This window comes from Balaenoptera borealis, assembly GCF_965194805.1.
Source record: "Balaenoptera borealis genome assembly, chromosome: 7".
Classification (NCBI taxonomy): domain Eukaryota; kingdom Metazoa; phylum Chordata; class Mammalia; order Artiodactyla; family Balaenopteridae; genus Balaenoptera; species Balaenoptera borealis.
The window spans coordinates 105855986-105868642 of NC_138864.1; the positions used below are offsets into that span (position 1 = coordinate 105855986).

The following is a 12657-nucleotide window of genomic DNA, read 5'->3' on the forward strand; positions in this document are numbered from 1 at the left end:
TCCCGTAGGCTTCTGTCCCTCGACTCAAACCATACTTTTAAAACTGTTGAAACCCTTGTTTTTCGTTCTGCAAGCTGCTGCTTTGAAACAGTCATACAGATGTTCTGGAAGCCTACCGAACTTCAAGAACTTCTTGGTGAGAAAACACTCGTGTTGTTTTTTAGTGCAGAAGATTAATCATACCTGAAGTGAAAATGGGCTTTAACATGGACATTGGTGGGCCCTCCATGAGGTGTGAAAGCTCTGGCTGGAATGGCCCTGAGCGTTGGTTCCATTGTTAGAAGGTGTGTGCACGTTTCCTCAAGTTGCTAGCTGCTGCTACTTGGAACTCTCTAGTGGCTTAGATTTGAATAGCAGTAACAAATATTTGTTGATGGCTCCCAGTGTGCTAAATGCTGCTTCTCAGTCCTTGACAGGTGCTGTAGATTTAATCCTTGTAACAGTATGTGACTAAAGGGATTTATGCTCCCCGGTTATAGATGAGGAAACTGAGGCACAGATAGTTTGATTAAATTTTCCCAGGATAATGCTGCTAAGGAGTGGCAGCTACTAAAGTTTGAAGAGTAAAAATAAATGTATTCTCATGTTATATCCTGGTTTGAGTCTCGACTGCAGTGTAGAATTACAAAAATTAAAGAAGGATCAACAGCTAGAAAACTGTACATTTGTTCAAGGTGAAAAACAGTTAAAAAAAAAATCACAGAGCACAGGACAGGTGGCAGGAAGAACTCTACTTAGTGTACTGACCTTCAAGTATGAACAAGATGCCACTGATACCCTGTGTAAACCTTGAGTGATGCAATACAAGTGTTCCCATACTGGTTCACTTTTCCTTTGAAACTAGAAATATTTTTTTGTAGGAAACTGGACGTTGTTAGGATTATAATCTGTATCTTTTTTATTTTTTAAAGGACTCAACTCTTTGTTTTTTTAATTTTTGGCTGTGTTGGGTCTTCGTTGCTGTGCCTGGGCTTTCTCTAGTTGTGGTGAACGGAGACTACTCTTCATTGTGGTGCGCGGGCTTCTCATTGCGGTGCCTTCTCTTGTTGTGGAGCACGGGCTCTAGGCGCATGGGCTTCAGTAGTTGAAGCACGCGGGCTCAGTAGTTGTGGCTCTCGGGCTTAGTTGCTCCGCAGCATGTGGGACCTTCCTGGCCCAGGGATTGAACCCGTGTCCCCTGTATTGGCAGGCGGATTCTCAACCACTGCGCCACCAGGGAAGTCCCATTCTGTGTCATCTTAATAGAAATTTACTGGTCTATATAGCGAACAGGTATTTCTAACTCCGCTTTTTAATCAGCCCATGAATTTATATTGACCATTTTATGTTTTGGTCAAACTGTCGTAAAATCGTCATCTCATTGGCCCCTGTCCTGTTGTTTTAGGGCAAAAGTTAATGGAATCTGAATAATTCATTTATTTGGGTTGATCTTCAAAAGCAAGGGGTAACTTTTGCCCAAATAAACGAATCTGCCAGTTTTCCTCATGATTTTTACGTGCCAACTTTGATAATCTGTGGAAATGAACAATTTACATTTCTTGTTTAATGTAAGATTCAGTGGTGGTGGTGGTGGTTTTTAAAAAGATGGGAAATATGTGGGGCAGTGACGTTTAAGCAGAAGATGTGGAGTGTGTTTGCAGTTTTGTGTCCTGGAGGTCAGACTATGCAGTACGCGGTTTCCTGGGCAAAATAGGAATCTTCTTATAAAATATTCCTATGACCCAGCACATTATTATCCTCCTAGTCTTCACCTTCTTGGGCATAGTGTAGCAAAGGCCTATAATTATAAGGGTTAAGTAAAATGTGTGAAAGTAGTATTACTTGTATAGATGGGTGTAGTGAGGAAATTAAGGGGAGAGACTGTGTCACTGTGCCATTTAGACATATAAGTGCAGTGGGTAGTCTGAAACAGTAGGTATTTCTTAAGGTCAAGGCTTCAAGACATTTATGGCCAGACCACAGGAAGGAGGATGCTGGGGTGGCAGTCACTTCCGCACTAGTGCTTATTCAAACACGGCTCCGTTTTACTCTAGCTCAGAACAGCAATGTCTGCTCAGGGGCAGATGAGTTTTAAGAATGTGCCTGCCCTTTATCCTTTGGGATTTGTGGGTTCAGGCAAAGCACGTTCTTATTCTTTTGTCAACCTTGAATTTGGATACATTTCTTCTGTAGTCTTCCGCATGCTCACCTCCTGATTTTTAGCCAGTAGGCCCCTTTTTATCCTTGTTCACAAATAGTGAATTTTGTACCTCTTAAGATGTTATATCCAGTGACCCAGCTTGTTAAGAGGAAAGTCCCAGTCATTGCAGCTTTGTTTTAGAATCAAGGCCCTCACTGCACCTCCTCGCCACCCTCTCTTAACACCTGCCAATAACAAGTGGAAACACTTCCCTATAAAGAGGAAGTACGGCCTTCATGTGGCAGAAGGGGGATTGAACTTCGGGAAAAACCAAATTGTTAGAATGATACTTTAACATTATGTGCAAAATACCATCGTGGATAGTAGAGATAAATGCTGAAGAGCTCTAAGGAAGAGCTGGTAAAGTTTGATTGACCTAGGGGAGGGTTTGGCAGAGGAAACCGCTTTGGAATTGATTTTTTTTTTTTTAATTCATTTATTTTTGGCTACGTTGGGTCTTCGTTGCTGCGCGCGGGCTTTCTCCAGTTGCGACGAGCGGGGCTACTTTTTGTTGCGGTGTGTGGGCTTCTCACCGCAGTGGCCCCTCTTGTTGCGGAGCACGGGCTCTAGGCATGCAGGCTTCAGTACTTGTAGCACGTGGGCTTCAGTCGTTGTGGCTCGCAGGCTCTAGAGCACAGGCTCAGTAGTTGTGGCGCACGGGCTTAGTTGCTTTGTGGCATGTGGGTTCTTCCCGGACCAGGGATTGAACCCGTGTCCCCTGTATTGGCAGGCGGATTCCCAACCACTGCGCCACCAGGGAAGCCCTGGAATTGATATTCTTTTAGCCTGTAACACAGATTTGGGTGTCTGTACTCTACCTGCTGACTAGGATACTTGGAAGAGCAAGTTTGGGTGTCCATGCTTGGGGACAGTGAAAGGAATGGGCAGTAAGAAAAGCATAGCTGCCGTACTGGATGATATTGGGTATTACGTTTCTTGACTTCAAAAAGGCATAACCACGGTATACTCCAGAGAAGAATGTATTTCAAGGTGGTGAAAGGGAAAGCCCAATATATTTGTCAGCTTACAGAAGAAAATTGGTTGACTTGTGAAATTTTTCTGCCATACCATAGACATTTTTGACTATTGCAGAACACATGATGAGCCTTCCTATGTTTCACGAGAGAAGACACTGTTTTTGTTGTCCACTGTCTGTACCCCAAAGACCTTGCTGAAAAAAGGTATTGATACCTTCCTTTGCTTGTGGCCTTTCTTGCTCAGCCTCGTAGCTCTGTCGGCCTTTCTCAGAAGTTTGCCCTTGATGTTGTACTCTGCCCCTTACGCTCCGTGTAGGGTTTCTTGACCCAAGGTGGTCATGTTTGTCCACCCTCTTGCCGGTCCCTTTTACGTGTGTCTTCAAATCGTTTGCCTTGTCCTTGTTATATTGTTAAGGTAATTTCTGAATTGAATGCTGTAGCAAGAGGACAGTTTGCAGTCAGAGTGACCTGGGTTTCAAGTCTTCTTCAAGTCTGTGACTTGGTAATGACTAACCTTGGATGAGTTATTCAGGACCTTTGAGCTCTGGTTTCCTCATCTGTAAAATGATGATACTGTTGAAATCTTAGTCTTTGTGAATATTAAATGGGATTCATATTGTGCCTTACGTAGTATGTATTCAAATATTATGTAGTTTGTAATTGTTCTTGTCAGTCAAGCTTATTTAGTAGCTCTGGCTCACTTTGGATCCCCAAATAAGGTGCCTCTGACTTCATTTTGCACATCCATCTAGCTGAGAGCTGCCTGCTTCCCTTAGGTCAGGTGGGTTTTTTTCCTGTTGAAAGACTTAGATTTATAATCTTGGCTTTCACTTTGAATGGCCTATTCTCAAGTGTCATTTTAAGTTGATTTGTTATGCTAATGCATTACAAATAATGTGCTTCCTAATTAGCCCATATGTAATAAGGCAGGGTACCCACCTGCATACTTGCATATTAAATATTCTATGCAAAAATCCCTTAGCTCAGCTTCACACCATGGGGGGGATTGTTGCAGCACATGAAGAAGTCTGTTCTCTGACTGGAATGGTAGTGACTCATTACGCTAGCGTACATCATGAAGGCTAGGGCTTCATGGTGATTGGAGTCATTTAAAATTGGTTTGGACAGTGTGCTGTTGACCAGAGCACCTTGTGAGTAGTTCTGGTCCTAATTACATCTTTCCTCTAACACTGTAATGGCCTCCTACCTGGCCTCCTTCTCTCCAGTTGTCCCCCCTCTAATCCAGTTCTATATATGGCTGCTATGTTAATCTTCCTGAAACATACCTCTGATTCTGTCACTCTCCTTATCCTCAACTTTTTAAAAAGCTCCCCATTTCTTGGCAAAAAGGGCCAAACTTCTAAAGTCCCATGATGTGGCCTAAATTTCCTAAGTTCCTTTCTATAATACTTGCTTTTAGACTGGTTATTAATGGTGGGAAGTTGGAAATGTGTACGGACATTGCCTTGGTGCACATCACTGGGGAACACTTTTACTGGGTAGGGGGCCAAAAGTGCTAGAGGGGATAGTCCTACCAACGGAAGATTTTGCCAGAACAGCAGTGAGTTGGACATTAGGGAGTAAAACTAGGACCAGTTATAGGGAAACATTTTAGCTTAATATGAAAAAAGAACTTTCTGAGAAAGGTGTTCAGTGAGAGAGAGTGGGCTGTCCCAGGAAGTTAGTTTCCTTTCATCGAAGGCCTTGACACATGAGCTGAATAACCAGATGGTAGGAATACTGTGGAGGGGATTTGACAGTGCATAGGAGGCTAGAGGTACACTTTTAAGTTCCCTTCCAACCCACAGGCCCTGTGATTCTATGGCTTATAATTCATGAAAATGGCAAGACCGATTAGGTCGCCATAGAAACAGTGCTTCTGCACTTATATTTCTATACATTCCTCATAAGTGAGGTAGGTGGTTCTTGATGAAGCTTGCTTATACCATGTGGCAATGATCCTGCCTTTTTCCCCCTTCATTATGCTAATTGATATAATTGAACTATACATCAAGAAAAATGGAAACTGGTTTATTACTGCCTATGATATTTAATTCCCTTTTTAATTGTAACTCATTCCAGTTATACCAAGTTGCTGGGGCAGAAGGAATAGCAGCATTTGTGGTTCCGTAGGAATTAAGAAAGGAAGAAAACTTTTCTATTCCAAATGAAAACTTCAGAAGAACAAATTGGAGTCGGAACCTTGTTTCATGATTTGACTTATAAGTCCTTCTGTTTATCCCAGGAATGACTTTTGGCTAGCCTTAGAGCAAATTAGCCAGATGCTTATATATTTGATAGCGCTTTCCTTTCTCTTACTAATAATTAAAGTAAAAGAAATCATAATGAAATGTCATTCTAATAATTATGAAAATATTCAAAGTATGTTTAGATTTGTAATCTCATAAAATACATGATGATAATTACCTGGATTATTCACAATAACCATTTCATAGAGGGGAAACCCAAGATACTGAAATTAGAGAATTATTTGCAGAGCCAAGTCCAGATTCCCATTTCCACTTAAGACAAGTTCCCACAAAACTCTTACCAGTTTCTTTCAGGTATCTTTGTGATCAAGCTACAATATCTGTGGTTCTCCTCAAGGCTGCACATCTTTTGTCAAGGAGGCAGAGAATAGTTTCATGCCCTGCCTGGCAGGATCCTAAGTAACAGTCAATACCTTATTTACCTGTCTGATTTCCTGTTGTTTCTTGATTGCCTTTCCCAGGCCAGGGAGATTAATTTAAACACACTGACCTCCTTTATGGTTGTTGAGAATGATTACCGTTGGGGTCTGATTGTTTTCCAGGGGGAAAAGGGAAGTTAATTTAGAAGGATCTTAATCAGAGTAGTGGTTTTTGTGACACATGTGTATGAGTTTGAAAACCAATACTAGGACCCTGCATCCTGACACGGGCCTGCACTCTTGTGCAGTTCCTTTGAGGTTAAGCTCTCGGAGCTGTTTAAAGATGGCTTATTTTTCTATTTAAACCTCATTCTGTCATAGGTTACAATCCTTTGGGGGCAGATATGGGTTGTTAGTTTGCTGAAAATAGAACTTAATTGGCTACTGTACCAAGTACTGATTTTTAATTTGACAAGAGAGTCGTAATTCAGTCAGCCTATTAGGTCCTTAAGGTTGTATGGAAGTTAGAAAATGTAACTAAAACCCCACCTGGACCGCTGCTCCTATGCAAACCAGGTATGGTTTTGGGTTGTGCACCGTGGGGCTTCTGACCATTTGTGTAGCTGGAGGGGTAGTGTCTGCCCTACCTCTGAGGAGTGCCAGTGAACATGTTCGCTGAGTTTTTCAACTGCTATTTAATATTTACTTGCTATGGAAATGCGGAGGACTGGAACTGTCTAGCAGAGGAGGCATTGTCTTCCTCTTTTTGACTTTAGAGTTTCTGCTTTTGATAAATAGGAAAGAGACCCATTGGGGCAGTATAGTAATGTACATGTAATTACTATACAGTAATTTCCTCGTTTAATTCAACAAAGATATTGCTGAGGTATGGGGACTGGTGGTAAGCCCCTGCTCATAGAAAACGGGGGAGGGATATCAATTCTGGCTCTCTTTCCTTTAAAGGGCAGTTATCACCTCACCTTCTGAGGCCCGCATGAAGCACTTTCTAGTACATATGTAGAGCTACTACTGTCCCCAGCAGACGTTGAAGCAGATGTGCCTGCTGTTACAGAGTGAAGTCTGACAGCTGTTACCTAACCTCTTCAATATCCTTATTGTATCTACTTCAACCTTTCTTAGATTTTTTGAAGCCTTATTAGATATGAACAATTTTTGCCCAAAGGAACTGGCTTCTTCTCCCCATTGACTGACAAGATACTGGTCATCAGACAGTGATTAGCAGAATGTTGTGATTCTCCTTTTCCCCTGATGAATGTTTGTGTTAACAGACTAACAGCAGCTATAAGCACAGTTGTTTGGTGTCATAAGGAGATGAATTTCCTTCCATTTTTAGCTCTTATATGCTTGTACTTATTAGAGAGGTTGAGTGCTCTTAACATGTTTATAATCAAGTTTACCAACTCTAAAGAGAGTGGTAGTAGGCCAAGCATACTTGAATGTTTCTGGGGACTCTTGTAGTAGCTGAACTTGGACATCGCCCGAGCCTCTCCTTGCTGTTCTGCTTTATGTGATATTTCATGAGAGTAATTTATCCTCAGTCATGAAGTATTTATTGAGCACCTACTGTGCCCAGATTGTTTTATGCTCTGCCTTGAAGACTTCTTAAATTTTCCCTGGTTTGGTTATGACTTTAGTCATGTCATAACATGACTGTAGTTTGGATTTGGATAATCAGTTTTCATGAAGGTGGGCACAAACACCAGTTATTTTATTTTGCCTTTTTGGTTGTATGGAGAGGAAACACGTTAAACTGAAACCTTGGGTTCTCAGGTATTTATGGCTAATGAAAGATATGGCTATTTATACCATATCCAGATGGTATTCTTAGGTATAAGGAAAACAAAGTGAACAGAAAGGTATTGACTTGAGTTTCTATGTATGGGTCATATTGTAGTGACCTAGGTACTTTATACATATTAACTGATTTAAGCTTTAGAGTACTGTCTCAAAATTCCTCCTCCCCCTGCTGTTGAAGTTTTCAATATTTGTCTTAACCATTGCACAAGCTTTTGGGCCCCAGTTTCAAATATCACTCTCTTCAGTCTGTCTTTCCACACTGCTGCTTAGTTGGTCTTTGTAAAATTCCAAACACGTCTGTCCCCTTCCCAGAAAGTTGTCTTCGTTCCTCCATTCCAGAGGTTAACACCTCTGCCTGGCAAACAGCACTAGGCCCTGGCTGAACTTGCCCTGCCTCCTTATCCAGCATTTACCTCCTTTCTGAACTCTCCGTTCTTTCCTACTGCTTATCTTGTGTCTCTCTCTCTCTGGAACACTAACTCATCCTTCCAGTTTTAAAACTTGAGAAAAGTACCTCACCTCTTCTGACATTATTATTCCTTAAAAGAATGAAAAACTAATTCCCAAGACGTAATGTGTGTGTGTGTGTAACACGTATTTTTAAGAATAATAAACAGTCCTTCAATCTGGAATAATTTACAATAAATTTGGTCAAATTCAGACTTAACACATTGCTGTCCCCTTTGTTTCATTTTTTGAAAACTGGGGAAAATTTCACCACAAGCCCTAGTTTTACAGACTTGAGTTTTTGAGTCTCTCGTGTATGTAGTGAAATTGACAGAAAGGCTGGAAATGTGAGGATGGGAACGAAGCAGGAAAAATTTTTAAAGGTTCTGTTTATTGAAATGTAGAATATTGGAAGTGCAGTGTGAGAATGGAAAGAACTGAAGAAATCTGGTAGTCATGCAAGGGGGCTGACTTAAAGGAGGGCATTGTAATTGACCAGTGGAAGGGAGGAAAGGGTTAGTCAGAGGGGAAACTAATTGGAAGATGAACAGCACTGAGGAAACCTGTGAGACGTGAAGCCCTCCCCAAGATTGTTTAATGACTACTTGAGTTTTGTGAGTTTGTTCCTGATTATACAGAGACAGAAATGATATTGATTCATCTTGTGTGTTCTGATGCATGCTCTTCAAAGAGGAAAGAAAGACAATCCTTTATATAAGTTTATTAGTGGTGAGATGACATTCTTTAAGAAATACCATCCATGGTGGCCACTGGGGAATTTGAGCCATCGAAGCCTTTTGGCCTGAAAGTAATTTAACAAGTCAGTATCTTTCTGGGTGACTGTAATTGCTAGACGTTCGATATTCATGAAATTTAGTTAGCATTCTTGCTGTTGAATTGATTTTTAATGTTTATTTGCAAAACCTTAAATGTGTGTCCAAAGCCTTGAATGCATTCCCAAGTTATCCATTGTACACTCCCTGGATATGAAATATCAATTTTACAGGCTAGCAAAATGGTATTTAATGGTGGCTGACTGGATAGTGTTTAAGAACAATATGTATTAGATACTTAAATTTGTCTATTATCTGACTCGTGGCACAGATCATTGAATTTAGGTGGTACTGAAATTGCAGAAGATCTGGCTGCCTTAATAATCCAAGCTATGCAGCATGTTTATTTAGTCCCAGGACCTTCCTCTTGTCTTTCTTCTTTCTAAGCATGTACAGAAGAAAATAAAACAATTTTGGTGTGTACTTTCACATCTACTTGAATTAGGAAAGATGTCTTTAAAAAACGGTAGGGACGTTTTCAGGACGCTTCTTGAAGCCTGGGGCACACCAGTTTTTTGTGATTTGTTGACATCAGTTGTTTTTTTCCTCCTTCTCTCATGTTTGCCTTCTTTGATTATACTTAAAGACCCAAGGTTTCACCACATTTCAATTTAAAATTTTGAGGCTAAATTTGGTCAAGCTGCAGCTGTAAAGGATACCCATATCATTTTGTCTTGAATTTCATTTTAAAATGATCACTGTATTTTAGGCATATGCAATGTCTTCTTAATGGCTTCTTGGAAAAAATACATTGTTCAGTTAGATAAGTAAATGAGATTGTCTGGGTTACTGAGCATGACTCACTTAAAATCTCATTTGGAACAATTTCCCTGTCCACCCTTTGTTAACCATATATCCCGCTGCTTTTGTAGTACGGGGACTTGCACAAGAGTTAAAATGAACCACGGAGATCCCGATCTCTGGTCACAGCTCCTCCTCGATTCAAGGACTGTGGATGCATCTCTTTCCTTTCTGCTTTTTCTTTGATCTGTTTTTGGCTTTACTGTCATCCTTTGCTGTAGGTTTCTTAACTGCTTGTTTATTTTTTTCTTAGAAAAGTATGAGCATATGCAAACTACAAGGAATTTTGGAATGATTAAATGGATAAATATCATATACATAACCCATATGGGTTGTCTGAATAAGATTCCCCTTTATGATAGGCCAAAATTTGCATATTTGCTTATAGTTTCTCCACCATATCTTTGCGAGGGTGCCTCTGGTATACACAGTAAGCTTCCCATCCTTGTCATGCGTCCACCTGCTCGCTGGAACCCTTTCTACTGAATCCTGTACCCTGCCACTCATAATTCTTAGGTTATAATCTTGGTGTAGAATGGCGAGGGATAATATCTGTTATCATTGAACGCTGTATAAACCTGTTGAAAAAAATGGGATAAAAAAATTAAAGCTGTTAATGTTTTCTTCATCCCTTATATCCCCTCTTTTTGAACAGTTTAGCTTTACTGGTGCTAAATTAAATAACGATAATCTGTTAACTTTACAAAGACATAGTTTAAAGGCATTGGAAACACAAAGGGAAAAGGTATAGCTCCTCATTATAATTTTTCTGGAATGCTGCAAATAAATTGATTTACCAATCGTCAATTTTATGTTGCAGAAGCACTGGGAAAATAACCGTAAAGAAACGATTTTTTAAGTTCTTAATATAGAGAGGAGAGTCTTTTAAAACCATGAATAATCACTAGTATTCTGTTACATTGGGATTTTTTTTTTTCCCTGCACTAAATTTTAAACAGTTCTACTTGATTTCAATTTGGATCCATCAACAGAATAGTCAACTAAATGCGTACAGGACAAAGTGTTAATTTACCAAGTATGAACACACCACCACTTGGGGATTAATTCTGGTTTCTTTGGAAATAGTCTCAGGCCAAAACTTTATCACTAAAGCCTGTAATCTAAATATTTCCTGTGGATTAGGCTAGATTAAATTATCTGTCCCGTGTGTTCAGAATTCATGTGGATGAGGTCCTACTATTTTATATTTAAATTCTGATTTTGCAGGTTGAATGGAAGTTCTAGAAAAGACTGGAGAGATCTGAGGGGCCAGTGGAGTTATTAGGGTTGTAGGGTGTGGCGATGATGATGAATCAATACCTTTGTCTTAACTACAGCTGCTAAACGCGCCCCCCCCCCCCGCCAAACACACACACTTGGTGGTGGTGAGGTGGGCCACAGGTTTGAGTCATCCTCTCTTCAGAGTCTGGTTCTATCTGGCATTTCACAGTAATAGCAGACATAATTGCCTTCTGATTTTTAAGGCTGTATGGCTTTCTTGATAATAATGGGAAATTGGTTATTCATTTGAGTGCTGTTGATTAGTGTTGATGTTTTCATGTCTCACAAGTATTTCTATTATCTGTCTGCAGATCCCAGGGGCATCTCTACTCTGAAATTTGGGGCTTCATTTATTTTCCTTCTCTCTCTGTTCTTTCCTGCTTCCTAGCTCCCAATTTGGATTAAAACTTAAACAGCTTAGGCCTAGAAGAAATAAGACATTTACACAATTGCAGATTTATTACTTTTGAATTTTTAAAAATGAACTTTAAAAGGTTTCTTTTACATTTTTAAGGTTTCCAAGTACTGCCCATATCTTTGGAGACTGACAGTGACCTTGGGGAAGGGGAGGGCGAAAGAGACTCATCAAAACATTTTCTAAAGAGATCAGTCTTCTATTTCCTTTCTGTGACCTGATTTGGGGAAGATATTTCCACCTCAAAGGAGGATCTTAAGAATACCATATATTTTCATTTTTAGGTGAATGGATGCAGCTTTGATGTTCTCATGCCTTACTTGAATGTGAATGTTAAAACATGGCAAATTTTCAGGGAATCATAGGGAACCGATCCATTTTATGTAACATTTACAGACTGATGGGCATTTAGAGATAGAAGGAACATTTAGCATTTAGACCCAGCCACTTTTTTCCCCCCTTTTCTAACAGGAGGAAAATGAAGCCTAGAGAGATTAAGTAATTTTATTCAACAAACATTAATTGAATGTGTACCATATGTCAGACCCAGTCCTAGGAGCTGGGGGCTACAGAGATGAATAAGTTTAATTTCCTGTTGGAGATAAATACGTAGTTCTCAGATCATACAGTTTGTGATTAGAAGGATAGGAAGTAGAATATTTATGAATTATTCATAATCAGATCTTTATATGATGAAAATTATGTCAACCCTCTGTCCTTCCCCTTGCCTTTAATTTATTAAATCATCCAATAAAGATGATTTTCACTTATTTACTTATTTTGTGGGACTAAATCTGGTGTTCTCCCTTGGCTTCCTTCTTTTGGCGACCACTCTTTCTTGAAAGATTAGTGTACCCTAGCCACCCCCATTTTATCAACTATTCAACCTGCTAAAACTGACTGAAATTGCTCTTGCTGAAGTTATTGCCATCTTGAGTGGGCACGTTTCTGTCCTTATTGTGACCACTTTGAATGTGCTGACTCTTGTCTTCTCAAACTCCATTCTCCCTTGGTTCCTTGGTGGCCTGATTCTCCTACCTCTTTTCCTTTTTTGTTTTACCTTTGTGTTTCCAGTGCCACTTCTTACTTCCCCAAATGGGCCACACTTTCGCACATCTCTGTAGCAGTTGGTCATCCTTCAAGACTCAGCTCAGATCTCACCTCCTCATGAAGCATAGCTGACCTTTTGAAGAATTGAGGCACTTCAATTTCTCCATTCTTAACAGCACCTTGTATTTCTTTACCAATCCTGTAATTTTGTGGTTTGTATGTCAAGC

At 40.1% G+C, this 12657-nt stretch overlaps 1 protein-coding gene and 1 long non-coding RNA gene across 2 annotated transcripts in view; one reads left to right on the forward strand and one right to left on the reverse strand.

Annotated features, from left to right (window-relative positions):
• Positions 1-5308, reverse strand: part of LOC309632548 — a 167254-nt gene extending 161946 nt beyond the window's left edge. The window contains exon 1 of the long non-coding RNA XR_014246973.1: positions 915-5308. This is a non-coding gene — a long non-coding RNA (uncharacterized lncRNA). The remainder of the gene's footprint in view (positions 1-914) is intronic.
• The window catches only part of SND1 (staphylococcal nuclease and tudor domain containing 1), a 415142-nt gene that overhangs the window by 129923 nt on the left and 272562 nt on the right, over positions 1-12657 (forward strand). The window lies entirely within an intron of this gene.